General features: G+C 36.9%; 1 long non-coding RNA gene across 2 annotated transcripts in view; it reads left to right on the forward strand.

Moving 5' to 3' along the window:
* The window catches only part of LOC129148834 (uncharacterized), a 102885-nt gene that overhangs the window by 71642 nt on the left and 14628 nt on the right, over positions 1–16615 (forward strand). The window contains exon 3 of one of the 2 annotated variants that reach the window (XR_008555805.1): positions 4381–4479. This is a non-coding gene — a long non-coding RNA (uncharacterized LOC129148834). Of the gene's footprint in view, positions 1–4380; positions 4529–16615 lie in introns of those variants that run through there. The other variant, XR_008555806.1, reaches the window with a different exon arrangement.

Genomic DNA, 16615 nt, shown 5'->3' on the forward strand with positions numbered 1-16615 from the left:
ACTGTGTTGGTCTCAGCAGAGTCTATCATCAGTCATGTTAAACTGGATCCACAGTCAGCTATGGCAGGGTGAGCCCTGACCATTCCATTAGGATGTTCCTGAGCTACAGACCACTTCCATCATCTTCTTTGGTCCTTTGTGCTGAACTTCAGCCCATGGGATCACTAATATTCTGCTAGTCTCTTCCTCTGGCCAGGAGTCTACTCCCACATCCTTGTTCCCACTGTCCTATTTTGAAAGGATTGATTGTCCCATGACAACACAATTGCTCATATAAAAGTATAGGTCCTGCTATTTGTTCTCCTTCTAATGTGCATTTTTTTTTTTCCTGAAGTGAACTTCCTTTGATGTAAAGTCTTGACAGAACCATGAAGGACGTGACCTCATCACTTTGCTATTGCTCTTGGAACACTGACTTGGGCTCCTTGCATCCCTTGCCTCTACTTTGAGGCAGGTTCTGGACTCAAGCCAGCTCCTCAATGAAACACTTAGGACATTTGGTGAAAAGTAATAGAAACATATTTAAGCTAATGTAAGAGTGAGACAAAGATATATTTTTTGGAAGAATATTTTCTGACACATAGACAGAAAAAAGCAATAAGATCAGGTCTTAGAAAAGGCAATTCTGAGGCTAAAGGCAGCAGGAACTACCACCACTGGGATGAATCAGCTCCGCCACTTTTCTTCAGTTGCAACCCAGAGCTCCATTTCTGAGAGGGTTAAATTCCTGAAGTAGTTGTATATGTTTGATTGGTTTAGATTGATCTATGTTTTTCCCTTCCCTTTGGCTAGGGCAAGGCAGGGCCCCTTGACGTCCTGCCAAGACCACAATCAGTGGGAACTGAATAATCCTCCAAACAGAACAGCACTGCTGCATACAAAAGAAGTTGGAATGAATATTGGGCAAGCAAAAGTAATCCTGTCAATTGTACTTAGCCTCTGCTCTAAGTTGTCATCCCTTCCTCACTGGCCGATGCTATTTGGGTCCAGTGCCCATTGAGACAAACCCCTCCCAATTTATGACAGTAGAGGAATCTCTAAAGTTATTATGTTCTTATGAAACCTCTTCTTGGAGGATTCTCATTTAAAGTTTGAATTAAACCAGAATTAGGTTACTTGCCTAATGTAGTCAGAATCCAAAATCCTCTAGTCAAGGGACTACATTTACTTTATTTCTATTTGACTTGAAAAAAATAGCAAGATATAATATATCTATCTATAGTTACAAAAATGCAATCATGATTTAAAAATTTTAATATCTTATCAGTAAACACAGTATCAAGATTCCCTAAGCCTCTAAATTTAGATTGAATTAAAATTTATTATAACTAATTCTGGTAATGTTTACTGAAGCCTAAAAATGAAAAAGTAGTTTTAATACAAATTATATCTGTGCCTATTATAGTTTAAAATATTTTGTAACCATGAATTATTTAACTAATGACATTCGGTATTCCTGATTGTCACTTTAAAATTCAATACATATTTTCAAATATTTTTTCTTAATAACACTGTAACACTTAAAAATATATGCAGTTCCTGTTTAAAAAGAGATTTCTAATACCAATCTGATCAGTTATGGATTTATTTATTCTTTGCTTTTACTTGAATAAAAGATGAGTGGTTAAAATACAAGTACAAGATGGTATTTAAGGACATTTTCAGTTAAAATAGTCTGATTCTGTGACTCTTTAGTATATTGTTTGACTGTATTTTCTCTTGTGATGAGCATCTTGCTACACACATGAGAGTGCTTAATTCAATAAATTATACCCAACTCTGTCTCTTAATTTAGTTCAAATGTTATGCTAATTGTCAAAATAATTGATTTTAATAGTATGTGAAACAGACATTTTTGTAAGGACATTTCTTCTTCGATCATTCTCCAATTACATACCTCCTCTCACCCCCTTTCTAGATTCTAATGTGTGTTCCCTGTCATAGTGAAGAATGAGTATCAGATAGGTGAACAACTCAGTATAACTTACAACCAAGACTGGAGAAAAAGCAACTTAGAGTTGCTTTTTTCTCTCTACTGATGGTCCTGCAATATTATCTCAGCTATTGGATTGTGAAACACAAAGTGAACTGGTAGAATCGTCGGAACTTTGTTAAAAAAGTAAACAATAAGACATTTTCAATGTATTTATTTTGTTTTAGCTGATGTTTATAGCAATAATCATCTGGTGCCCTTGATCAAACTTCAGCTTCCTGTGCAATACATTTCATAAATATTCCAAAAGAACAAGAAAAGATATTGAATTGACTTGGGTTAAAGGACAGTGCACATATTGGGAGGTGGGAGGTGAGAGAGGCCCCGATGTTAAATGTAAAATGTTTTATGACTGGAGTTCTCAGAAACCAATGAAGCATTCTCAATCCAGCTAAGCTCCATTGCTTTCAATGAAGAATTCTTAATATAAACACACTGGATCAATCTGGATTCAATTGAAAGCAGTACTGTAATATGCAGAATATTTCTCTCATATCTTTGCTGCCAATGAATCGTCTCATGATAGAATGCACTATTGATTTCAATAAAAAGTTAAGTGCATAGTGTGAGTATATTAAAGCAGTTTTTAAAATATTAGCATAATCAAGGAGCAAAAAATACTAATATTTGAAATGATTGAAAGATTATATATATATATATATATGTAGGAAGTACCTCAAAAATATGTCTTACTGAAAAGCACATGACTCTTTTGCCATGACTCTTTTATTGACATGAAAGTGATAGAGTAGATTCATGGAAAATCCTTTTGAAATTCACAAATCCATATTAAGTGCCTATTAGAGCTTGACATTGTACTAACATGCTAGGCTAATGATTTTCCAGGGTAGGGATGATATACAACAGGATATATCATGGGTTTTTAAAATAACTGCTCCTAGAGGATTTTATCAGTAGCAGAGGCTATGTGGCACACAGGGAGGATCTTGAAGCAGTTACCACTTCACTATACCCACTTGTTAATGTGAGAACTTTGAAGTCTGTGGCCTGGATCAATTTACAAAGTATAGCAGGAGGTAACATTTTTAGAAGAATTAGATTAAGGGGTCGATATTCAAGCAGCTGATCTGTAAGTTATCTTGGATTTCTACGAATAACTCCATACACAGCCCCTTCTAATGACATAGTCAACCAACACAATTAAAAATTTCAAAATAAAAACCACATTTAACCACTATTCATCTAAATAGAGTTATATAAGGTGCAGAGGGCAACCCTGAACAATCAGTTGGCAATCACCTAAAATCAGCAGTCATGGAAACTGAAATTTTGAAAATGAATGTTAAATTAAAGAATACAGTCTACTAGAAAAGAGTATTTTATCTAAAGTTTAAGCCCTTTAATTTCTTATTCAGGATATTGCATAAGAAAACTCTAGCAAGGACAAAAACTATAGACAGTTTGAGATGTTATACTGATATAAAAGTCAGAAAAATAAATTACACAAATATTTGGGGGAAAAATTGGACCATGTCCCTCAATGTTACCTTCAACTTTTTTTTGAGTGTGAATAATTGATGAGAAAAATATGAAATAAAGACAGTCCAAATGAGTTCAAATATTTGGCATGTAATAAATCCTCCAGTCTGAATATGAAAAAAGAGGTTTATACCTCTTATGAGCATAAAAACAAACAAACACACAAGCAAACAGGTTTTCTCCCTCTGAGATAAATACTGAATTCATATTTCAAGACTTTGGATCTGACGGAATTTAGGCTTTTAGCTTCCTTGAGGGTCTCTTGATTTGCCCCTGACTTACAGACAAGGGATAAAAAGTACAGTCATTTGTAATTGTGATAGATAAGGAAGAATCCAGAGAAATGTTGAGGTCTGAGCTGGACCTTAACAGGAGTTTAGAATTTGAATTAGAAAGAAAAAAAGAGCCATGGGGAAGGGGCAGGTTGACATTCTCTGGGAGTATTTTTTGTCGCTTGTGAAATGATTTTGTTTTAGTTAACTAAATTTTGAGTTCAATGAGTTTTATGTATGGTTATAAATGATCACATTTCCAATTGGCATTTTTTAAAATTTTAAAAATTTTTACTTTTTTTTTTGTTAATCCTCATCCAGGGATATTTTTCCATTGCTTTTTTAGGGAGAGTGGAAGAGAGAGGGAAAGACAGAAAGAAACATTGATGTGAGAGAAACACATCGATTGGTTGCCTCCTGCATGATCCCCAACCAGAGCCAAGGCCAGGGAGGAGCCTGCAACCAAGGTAAAGGTCCTTGACTGGAATTGAACCCAGGACCCTTTGGTCCACAGGCTGATGCTCTATCCATTGAGCCAAACCAGCCAGGGCTCTTTTTAAAGGATTATATATATATAAAGAGAAAAACTAAGAGCTATCTTTTATATTTTTCTAGGTCCTTCACCAAGACACCTGTGACTAAACTATTTAAGCAGTCTGCTGAGCCTTGACTTATCACATTTGCCGCAGCAGCCTCAAATCCATTATGGGGAAAGTAAGTCACCTTTGTAAGTCAAAGATTCTCATAAATTATTTTCATCATCGACTAATGGTCTGTGAAGATTTAAATCTTTTGGCAAGTTGAATGTATTGTTTCCTGTGTACTATGGTGCAGTTGGGAAATTACAATTTGTTTTAAAGCTTCCGTCGTTTAGAGGACATCCATTCAAACTTCATAAAAATACCATTTAAGTCTTCTTCTGAAGGGATATTTTGTGGGCATCGATGCAGAACAGCATTATTTCTTTTACAAATATTATGAATGATGAATATTTCACATTCTGGTCTATTTTCAAGTTTGGGAGGAGGACAAATTAAATTGCATCCATTTATAATAATTATGATAAACTACCATTTTTTGCCATACTCCATTTGACATAGCCCAGTCACTGTGATAAATGCTTCACACACACTAATTTAGCATTCTTCAGAACTCAGAGGAAAATGAGAAAGCCAAGGTAGAGAAAGCTCAGTAACTGACCCAAAATAACACAATTGGTAAGTGAAGATGTCAGAATTCAAACCCAGACCAGTTTGATCAAAACCTGTATTTTTAATTCCTCCTCCATTAAGTGGGTATAATAACTTTTCCAGAATTATATGGCTAGTATGTTAGCTATGATGCTTTGTTGCAAGCAAGAGAACCCAGTTTAAAATAGCTTACTAAAAGAAAAACATGTTGGAAGAATATAAGGATGATCCTTGGAATTTTAAAAATTAAAAAAAAAAAATCAGTTGTTTCAGAGGTCAGGGATTAGTACCAGGATCTGGAATAAAATCAAATCTGTTTCTCTTTTCACTTCCTATATCATGGTAGGAGCAGAAATTTTACCCATACTACTTTATATCTTTGCAAAAATTCTCCAGATAACCTGCTATTATTTCTTTTAATAGCTGTGATGACTGAGGTATAAAAAATGAATTGATTTGTCCAAGATGGGTGGCTGATTGGTCCCAGAAGCCGGATTAGAGCCCAGCGCTCTAAACACTTGTGCAGTGCTCTGATAATCTACATGTGTTTGATAAAGCCCAATTGTATAATATTCTCACAAGTATTAAAGCCTCTTTTTTAAATTTCAGATAAATTTCAGTTGTAGGCTAATGGAGATAAAAATGCTTTTTGAAGAGAAAACCTATATGATATTTGAATTTTAATATACCTCAAATATTCTTATGAATATTGATCATATGAAACCCAGAACAAGCCCAGGCAGTGTGGCTCTGTGGTTGAACATTGACCCATGCCATGAACCAAGAGGTCACTGATTCGATTCCCCATCAGGGCACATGCCTGGGGTTATGAGTTCAATCCCCAGTAGGGGGTATGCAGGAAGCAGCTGATCAATGATGTTTCTCTCTCATCGATGTTTCTCTCTCTCTATCCCTCTCCCTTCCTCTCTCTCTAACAACAAATAAAAACTTTCTTAAAAAAGTGTAAGAAAAAAAAAAAAAAAAAAGAAACCCAGAACAATATATGGGTAATGAGCCCACATCTAAAAAGTATTCAGCACTCCATTATAGTGGTAAATGACAGGTTACCTTTACTAATATGGATTTCATGAATTCTTTGTAAAAAAATTATTAAGAAGCTTTTCTAGCAGATACCCATTTCAGAATATAACATTTGGTTTATAGCTGATGCACAATGAGAAAAAGGCTTTTTTGATGAAAATTAACCAGTACTTTCTTTAACCTTACTTACCCTTAAGCATATCTACTTAAATAATAAAGATGAAGATATTAATTTCTATTATACTTAAAACATTTTTGCCTTTTGCCATGTGATTTCAAAAAGGTTTTCAAATAGATGTCTTATCCACAAGATGGTGTCCTAACATTAGCAACAAATAGGTTGAGCTTACAAAAAAATTGAATTTACGTAGCAAAATGTTTTTAAGTTGATAACGCCAAGTGCCCATGCATAAAAACAATTACTCCTCGGCCTGTGATTTTGTGCAAAATGTACTTGGGAAAATGTATTGTTCAACTCAATTTGATTAACTCTCTTTGTCATAGATTTCTATTTATTTATGTTAATGCTACACTGGAACACTCAGTTCATTAACTTCTAATTTAGCTAAAACAGAGAGGAAAAATGTTTTCCTTGCAAATCACAACAAATTTTCAAATGACTCTGTGTGATGCACATTTTATTTTATGTCTTCTGAGGTACACTTAAGAACTTAAGATTTATTATGTTTTTCAAATTATCATCATGGTTTGCTTATAAAGTCAGGGTTGCTAACATCTATTTAATCTTTCATTTGACTGCATTTAAAATTTGAAAATGGTAAGTTGTATGTTGTTTTCTGAATTGAACACCATTGTTTCCTGCTTGAGACTTTCTTATACCTCTTGGGGGAAAAGAGGCTGGATGTGTTCTATTGCTTTTAAGAGAGTCTAAATAAAAAATATTGTTTTAGAAGAGATCAAGTAGACTCATAACTTCTAACTCCATTTTAACACTAACTTAAAAGAAAGCTAAACTTGTTCTACAATTGAAAGTAGCACTTTTGCTTTTAAAAATATTTTTAATTTTTATGTTATCTCTGCTACCAGTCCATGAGTTGTTAAAACTTTTTTTTGAGAACTTTTTTATATTTTCATCATGAAAAGAAAGTTTATAAAAAATATCAAGGGACAAGAAAGAAATGTATCAAAGCGATATATATATATATATATATATATATATATATATATATAATCACTTCATTCATAAATTATTGTCTGTATTAATGGTCCAAATGTGAAGTTTATAGAAGTTTGGCAATAAACAACTATGGCAATATACATTTTTGAACTTAGTCCCACCTCTGGGAACCTATTATATAAAAATAGAAGTACCAGGCCTTAGGGCATAAATACAATGATGTTTATTCCAGCATTGTTCAAGAAAGCCAAAATAAAAGTAAAACAATACTGTGAACAAGATGAATGACCTTTGAAAGATGAATGATTAAACACATTATGATGTGTCTACATTACGAAATATTACTCAGCTGCTAAAAGAATGAACTGAAACTATGAAATTATACAAATTGCATAGAGGAATTTATACTCTGTGTTGTAAAATCGGAAAATTAAAGAATTTATAATAAGAACCCATTTTAAAAACAGAAAAGTCATATATATTTACAATACATATGCACATGTATATGCCTATATGTTTGCCTATGATTAAATAGTCATGGAAAAATTCATATTAGTTTATCCACATGGGATCCTTCTGGAGGGCTCTCATAGTCAGATTCCCTGGAAAACAGATTCAGAGATAAAGATCAGCATGTAGGAAGTTTATGGGGGAATGTTCCTAAAATCAATCCTTAAATGGAAACAACGGAAAGTAGATTAAGCTGAGGGAGGGACTGGTGGCTCAGCTGATCCCATGGGGATCCCTGGAGCTGGAATGTTTCTGCATAGTCATTTCCAACTGGAGCAAGAGGGCCTTTTTGCCCTCCCCTCTCTGTTTTGCATCCCCCGCCACCCAGCCCTCTACATTGACTAGTCATTGGATGAGTACTGCTTCCTGGAGGGGGTGTGATGTAGCTGCAGCTCTTTAGCTGAGGGTAGTCCTTAGAAGGAAGGATACAGCTGTGAGTCATCAACTATCAACATTCCCAGCACCTGAAGGGATAAGCTCTTTAGTCCTGAAAGGCATAAAGAAATGTAGTTGGCAAACCATAATATCCTTTAAGAAACTGGGTGAAGAATAATGTGGTTGAAATGGGGGAGGAGAGAGAAAGAGGTAGCCACACAGGAAAAAATTAGACATAACTTGTATAAAAGCATTTAAACAAGTGGTTAATATGCATCAATACAACAAGTGCTATGGGAGTAGCAATACTATTAAACATTAATAATGTTTTATGTGGAAAAACCCTCCAAAACCTTGACCCAATTATCTGGGTCATCCTTACTTTTCAAAGTAGTACTTGATCTTCTTTGACAACATGGGATAAATTTCTCAGTAAAGGAGAATTGAGAAATAAGCTTAAAGGTTTTATCTTAAGGAGGAATAAGTGGCTGATGAAGGAGGTTACATCACTCTGTATACTTATTGCAGTATTATGGCCATCACTACAATGTTGTATTTGGAGAAAAAATTGTTTTGGGTAAATAGATAAGCATGTTGGTAATATACTGTGCCTTAGTGTATTACAGTAAGGCTCTGAACTACTTTAGCTAGACTATACACACAGCTTTGTAGTTTGATTCATTTATTGAATAGCTATCATATGTCATGCAGTTTATTATGTCCTTGGGGACTAGAAAATAAACACTTAGTGATTCAGAGCCTTGTAGAGACTTAATGAATAAATACAGAGTCAACCACAGAGTGGTAAAGGCTATTATATAGATAGAGTGCTATGAGAGCCCAAATGACTACCCAAACATAAACCCAAAGGTTTTAGGTTGCAGATGTCAAAGGTTCATGGTAGAGGAAACTTCTGAATTTGGGGGTGGGTGAATATTAAGGTAGAAGTCCTGAATGCAATAAAGGCACACTCAGGAGGATGTAATTAGTCCAATGTGTTGCAGTTGAGACTGTGAACTATATGGATTGGGATGAGGGCACTAGTATCAGGAGATCACCTTGAAGAAAGAATCAAAGACAAGATCACAGGGTTCTGAAAGGGAACATAAGGCACAGTCAAATAGAATGATCAGCTTTCTTACAAAGATGTGGTAGGAGAGTAGGGTAAGGGTTGAATATTTCTATTCCAGGCCTAATGGCAGCACAAGTTCAAGGGGTTATTAGAACCTGTAGAAAGAAGGGCTGAGTGGAGGGAGCTGCTTTCCTCACAGGAGGCAGTGAGTCCATTAAGGATGCTGCTCACTTGCAGTGACATTGAAAGGTGGGAGGTGGGAGAATAAATATCTAGATGAAACCACACTGCAGGTGAGCCCATTAATAGGTATCTTCATGTTAGCATCTTGAAGAATGGAGGAAGATGGGATAGAGTAGACAGTAGTTGTGGAGGGGCAAACAGAAGATTTCTTCCCAGTGTGAGTAGTCGTGGCAGAATTAAAGATTAAGTAGGAGGTAAGTAGATGAAGAAGGAATAAGCACTTTCCAAGCAAATGGAGCAGAGCAGCAGGAGGGTGCATGGTGACTCTAGAGACCAAAATAATGCCAGTGCAGCCAGTGCAGAGGTGAGACATGATATTACGGTGGTAGCAGAGCAGACCATTCAGGACCTTCTGTGCCAAATCAAATAATTTTGTGTTTATTCCCATTGGAATGTAACCCCGTAGAAGAGTCTGATCATGGGTAACATAACATGATCAGATGTCTGTTTTTTAAAAATCCCTGTCCTGTCGGAGAGCAGACTGGGCAGAGTGGATGTGGAAGACAACTCGGAAGACGATGACAGAGTCTGGGAGAGAGATCATGGTGGCTTGTACTAGGGTAGAGCAGCAGAGAATGGACACAATCAAGAAATATTTCCCTAACCGGTTTGGCTCAGTGACTAGAGTGTCGGCCTGCGGACTCAAGGGTCCCAGGTTCGATTCCGGTCAAGGGCATGTACCTTGGTTGCGGGCACATCCTCAGTAGGGGGTGTGCAGGAGGCAGCTGATTGATGTTTCTCTCTCATCAATGTTTCTAACTCTCTCTCCCTCTCCTTTCTTCTCTGTAAAAAATCAATAAAATATACTTTAAAAAATATTTAGGAGGTAAAATCAACAAAACTTGGTGATAGTTTGGACATGGAGATTGAGGGAAAGGGAAATGCTAGCATAATTATTGGGTTTCTGACTACATCCTTATTTCTTTCCCGACCATCCCAATTCTTCTTTGCATTCCCAGGAATTCTTTTCTCAAGTTCTCATTTATTTTAATCATAATTTCTGATCTATGCTTGCCCACTTCCCCTAGTTACACAATGACTTCATCTCCTTTTCTTCCTTTCTAACTCATTATATTTCACCAATTTCAACCCAAGAGTTTCTTCCTCACACAGCACCTTACTGCCACTCCTTTGAATGCAGTCTGTGTGAGATTAGTTATATATAGAAGTAACATGCTACCAACCAGAAGTTTGGTGTCATTAATATTTCTTGAATTTACCCAGTTGTAGTTCCCATTTATTTCTATCTTGGTCTTGTTACTTTTAAAATGTCAGAAATAATATAGTCCATCCTAAAACTGTTGTTATCCCTCAAATATATTTTGTATTTATGCATAAAGAAAATATTGAAACAAGTCTATCAAACATTTTTCTGATTCATTGATGGGTAGGCTCTCCTAAACTCATTATTTTGTGTGAATCGTTCTCAATTAGTAGAAAATCATTTTTTCATATCACCATATGAATCCAGTAGTGTACATATAACTCACAAATAACAATGGAATATTAACAATCAAGAAATTGAACACCGGGGGTAGGTAGAGGCTGGGTGGAGGCAGGTAAAGGGGGGGTGAAAATGGGAGGCATCTATGCTACTGTCAACAATTAAAAAAAAGAAATTGAACTCAGGTACTACTGACATTTGTGACAGTTTTAGTGTCAATTAATGTGACTGACAATGCATCTAATAATTAACAGTGTGATGTCATTACATTACATTAATGACTTTAATGGAATTGATAAATCATTTATTCTTTAAAGTTATGCATGACGTGTACATTCACTAGTGAAAAAGAAATACATTGTAGATAATTCCTCAGATGAGGAACTCTGCATGAATTTGGTCTTGAATCCTTTCTTAGGAAGGCAAAATGACATAGTGAAAACCCCAGAACCTGACATTGGAATCTCAAGAGTACAAGTGTGGCTTAACCACTGGCTCCTAGTGTCACAAATGAGTCTCTTGTTTCTTAATCAGTGAGATGAAAATAACACCTACATTATAGGATTGTTGTGAGAAATGTTAATCTATAAAGATACTTTATAAATTGTTCAGTATAATGCTAATATTACTTATTAGACCTTAAACAGAAGCACTGTCCCTAATTCTAGTTCCCTTGCATTCACAATAAATTGTTTCCTGTATTATTACCTATCATAATTCAAAGATGCTTATTTAAATGGAGGAAATGCCTGACAAAAATCAGAAAAAATCTTTAGGATGATATTCTTACCAGACAAATCAGTTTTCTGCTTTAGTGAAAAATACAGATACTTCCTGTTTTGCATGGCAGTGTAAGGCTGTAAAAATGGCCTAGAAAGCTGAAACATGCACAGTAATCTTAATAATCATTGGGAAAAATTATGATTTTGTGTGGCCTTTAAGGTTTATTTTGTCAAAACATTGAACACTCTCTTACTGTTGGTTATACATGTAAAGTAAAATGAAAAAATAGTAAAACATTTATTTAGTATGCTAATTTAAAACACTTGAAAATTGAGAATTAAAGTATTTTTATTTCTTTGAAAAAAATTCAAGCATTGTTGGATCAGTGCTTGCTTTTTTCCTCTTATAATATAACTTAGTATGGAGTCAGCCTCTTTTTAAAATTTTTTTTGTCCTCGGTGAATTGTCTTCCTCATTTGGATTCATTTCCAAAATGTAATCTTTTGCACTTTCAATGCTGTGAAGTACCTCTAAGAGTTCTATTACTGTGAAGTTTTTTGCTGTTGTCACTTCTTTGGGATATCTTTATCCTTTTCATCATAGCTGCTCACTTAGGTCAAGCAGTTCTAATACTGTCCAACTTCACTTCCAGCAGCATTGCTTTTCACTTCTTTGATACACTTTCATCTTTTGACCAATTCTCTCTTTGCATTATTCAATATTATAAAGTGTTTCCTGCATTTGTCACTAAGAGACAAAGAGGCAATACACCTATAGGCTTTACTCTCTGAAGGAAAACCGAATAACACAGGTGCACAGTGACCCATCACTGACAGACTCTGAAAGAAATGACATGATTGGCAGCTGGCCGTATTATGCATCTGTTATTTACATAGTGGTTTGTGGACTAAAGAACTAGTGGCAAAGTTACTTTTTTATGTAATTTACTCACAATAATTATACCATAGTAACTGAGATGTGGACCTGTTGTTGAGGGATTGTTGTTATTTAACTCAACTACTAACAAATTCACATAAATGGAAACCATGTGAAGTGAGGACTGTCTGTATATTCAATTGATGCCTAAAGAGAGAGCAAAACAAACAATTATGGGAAATACCTTAGGCTGAAAAAAAGAAGAGAAATATGAGTCCTCCTCCAACTTTGTACTAACACATTCTAGAAAACGCAGCATATGTGCCCTGCTTAGAAGTGAGTAAAACTTATAGCGGCTCCTATTTATTTGCTATATTTAAATTTTATGAATTTTCAAAAGGTAATGATTTCAAGTAGCTAACCTTTTCACAAAGTAGGAAACGCTATATAAGGAGAAGAAGTCTTACCAGTGCCCCTTTCCCAGGTAGTGGGTTCTTGTCATTGAGGGCAACTGAGAGATAGTCTTTGCGTATACAGGCAAACGTATTAGCAAACAGACACAATTTTCTCTCCCTTTAAAACACAAGTTTAAGCAGCTAATATTGAGCATTTGCTATGTATTAGACAATGTACTGAATTTTATGTGCTTTATCTCATGGAATCCCCCAATAAACTTTCAGGAAGGCTGTTATTACAGCAAAAGAAAGTCAGTCTCTGAGAGTTTAAATTTCCCCCAAATCACGCAGTTGGTACACAGTGGAATAGCTATTCTCACCTAGGTATTCTGAATTCTCAAGTGCAGGCTCTTAATGACCGACTACACTGTCTAGGATCTGTGTATAGGTCATGCAGTAACATTTTATTAGTCTAACAGCCGTTTATGGTACTGGAAATTCTTTTTGATAATTCAGCCTATGAAAATACGGTGCTCAGGGGGTTTGCGAGAGACTAAGGTATGTCCAAAAGCATTAGATATCTCTCTCAGGAGACTGTTTGGCCACCATCTGTACTGGGAAATTGGCCAGCTTGCTTGGACGGAGCCCAACTCTGAGTGCATGTCTGTGGGCTGCTCTCAGGGACTGCCTGGCAGTCCCTCTTCTTGTTGGGCATTAGAATTCCATCTGACACTCAGTGTGTGTATGCATGGGCGTGTGCACATACACATCGTTTGTTCATTCAAAACAAATGTACCCATGAAGTGTCTTAAGCATTCACAATAGAAATATGAAGCTTCGGAAAGTTAACAATATATACCGAAACCTTTCTGATTTCATAAACTGAGTGCTGCCTGACATTTTATGTTTAAGTCTGTTGTCAGCATAGACCCTACCCTTCTCAGTTCTGGTTAGCAATTGTGCAAGTTTTCTAATTGTCTGCGTCCTGAATGCCTCTCTTACAGGGAGTGGGTGAAGGCCGTCCCCTGAAGCAGCCTGTGTTGCTCCCTTTTTCTCACATGCATACCTCTTACCTTCCTTTGTCACAGGGCTGTACACAGTGGAAAGCTTCAATTATTTAAAAAGTCAAGTGAACTTTCTTGCCTTCAATACAAAAATATGTCTCTCTCCCTCCTTCCCTTTCAGCCTCTCTCTCTCTCTCTCTCTCTCTCTCTCTCTCTCTCTCTCTCTCTCTCTCTCCCTTTCCCCTCCCCTTTTAAATGAACTGTTCAAAACCTGATAAACAGCCCTAGCCAGTTTGGCTCAGTGGATAGAGCACTGGCCTGCGGACTGAAGGGTCCCAGGTTTTTTCCGGTCTAGGGCACGTACTTCGGTTGCCGGGGTTGCAGGTTGCAGGCTCCTGGCCCTTGTCAGAGGCATGGGAGAGGCAACCAACCGATGTGTCTCTCTCACATGGGTGTTTCTCTCTGCCTCTCCCTCTCCCTTCTACTCTCTCTAAAATTCAATGGAAAAAATATCCCGGGTGAGGATTAAAAAAAATAAAAACTTAATGAGGATAGAAATATGCTATATTTTCCTGCAAGTCTGAAGGCCTTGGATCTTGGCATTACTGGGTGTTTGTGTTCAAGAGTAATATAATCTGTATGCATGCATCTAAGCATAACCAATGGACACAGACAGTAGGGGGTGAGGCCTGTGCTGAGGGGAAGAAATGGGCTGGGAGAGATCAATGGGGGGAAACAGGAGACATGTAATACTTTCAACAATAAAGAATTATTTAAAAAAGAGTACTATAATCTTTAATAATATTTAGGGGTTTGGAGTAGTTTCTTTCTTTTATTTATTTTCAAATAGGTTTTTATTTATTTTAGAGAGGGGGGGACTGAGAGAGAGAGAGAGAGAGAGAGAGAGAGAGAGAGAGAGAGAAAAACTTTGATAAGAGAGAAATATCTATGGACTGCCTCCTGCACATCCCTCAATGGATATTGAACCCATAACCCGGACTTGTGCCCTGACTGGGAATCAAACCAATGACTTTTTGGAACATGGGATGGTGCTTAACCAACTGAGCCACACCAGCCAGGCAGAGTCATTTTTTTCTGTATACCAGGTTTTTGTTTATAAATCTAGCCTCCAGATGCTTGCTTTTAATTCGTGAAAGCTCCAGTCTTTGTTTTACATATAAGACAGAATAAAGATTATATCCCATCTGTAAAATAACTTATATTTACTATTTTTAAAATAATATCTGATAAATGAAATTAATTCAAATATTTCTACATAGAGGTAGACATATCTCAGTAGGTGATCTTATTTGGCTACTTTATTCAGAAGTTTGAGCTCAGCCAATGTAGCACTCTGTTTGCACTTTTCTCATCTTAAATCACTTCTTTCCTCTTGTACACCTGCTGGTCTGGAGGACATTCTTTTGAGCCATACCAGTGCTCCTTACCTCATGCTCCATTCTCCCCTGGGATATCTTTCTGTTATTGGTCGAGTGTCTTTTGTGTCCCCACCTCTTACTGGTGGAAGTGGAGCTCTTGGGGTGCCACGGGAATAAGAATTTCCTGCGGCCCCCAGGGGAAGATGAAGTATCATGGAAAGCTTTATTGTTAATGTGACGTTAAGATAGTTCCCTCCAAGGACCCACCTCCCTCCATTTCGCCATGGAAAAAGTCCCACCTTGTCTCCACTGGGGCTAGAATTAAAGCCACTGCCCTGAGTCTTTGCTCCATATTAAAGCACAGTCCAGTCCAGCATCTGGCTAGCTTAGCTTGTGTTCCCAGCTGCAGTCCATTGCGTATGGGGTCTTCATGGCCCTGGGCTATGGGGCTTCTAGGGCCACATGGCAGGCTAGTGTGGATCACAGCCCAAGCGAGTATAGGAAGCAGGAGTGCAATAAGAGTAACAAGAGAAAGAAAGTTTAACTAGGAGCTTTAACCAATGAATCCTTCAGGATTTCATGCACTTGCAGTGACTCCACCCCTGTAGCCAACCCATGGTTCCCCAGGCTAGACTGACAGGCAAGCACCTTTCCTCTGTCACCCCGACTTCATTGCACATTTCCGCATCTTCCCCTTTGTTTGATTCCTTTCCCCAGTGATCTGTAGGGAATGGACAGGTGGCTCCCTGGGAGTGTAAAGTTGCAGCACCCTGGTGAAGCTGCCCAGATGAACACGCTTATAATATATGGCCTCCCCTTAGCTTTCTTCCTATATTAATATTAGCTAGCTAGTTATGATGGTAGCATTTCTATCACTTCTCAAATCACTCTTTTATATCATCTTTCCTTGTCCTACCAACACGCACAGCTATCCTGTGTCCTTTTACACCTTCAATTACTTAAAAAAGAAAATCTTTTCAAAAGAGAATGCTATGTTCTCCACCTCATTTACCTTAACCCTATGAATATGGCCTTCTATCTCTACCACTCCTAAAGCCACTATTCTGAAATAACCATTGGCACCCTGATGCCAACTCTGGTGGCCTTTCAACCATAACCTCATTAAGTTCTTCACTATCTGATGGAAGCTCTCTCCCCTCATGGCTTCTAAGACCAGTGTTGTTGTCCTGGTCTTGCTATTTTTATATTCCTTTTCTGTATCCTGTCAAGGATTCTTTATCTAACCTTCCCTAAATATAGAGCTCCTTCAATTTTCCATGTTTCTATATTTAGAATCCTCTTTGTCTCCCCTCTCTCCTCTATTCTCTGTTAGTGCAACCTCTTCACAGTTTTACATACCAACTTTATATGGATAACTACCAGATTCACTTGTCTGATACTAACTTATTCAGAGGTGCTGACCAGCACTTCCAACTGGCTTCTGGAGATCTTTACTCACT

Source organism: Eptesicus fuscus, chromosome 4 (assembly GCF_027574615.1).
Source record: "Eptesicus fuscus isolate TK198812 chromosome 4, DD_ASM_mEF_20220401, whole genome shotgun sequence".
NCBI lineage: Eukaryota > Metazoa > Chordata > Mammalia > Chiroptera > Vespertilionidae > Eptesicus > Eptesicus fuscus.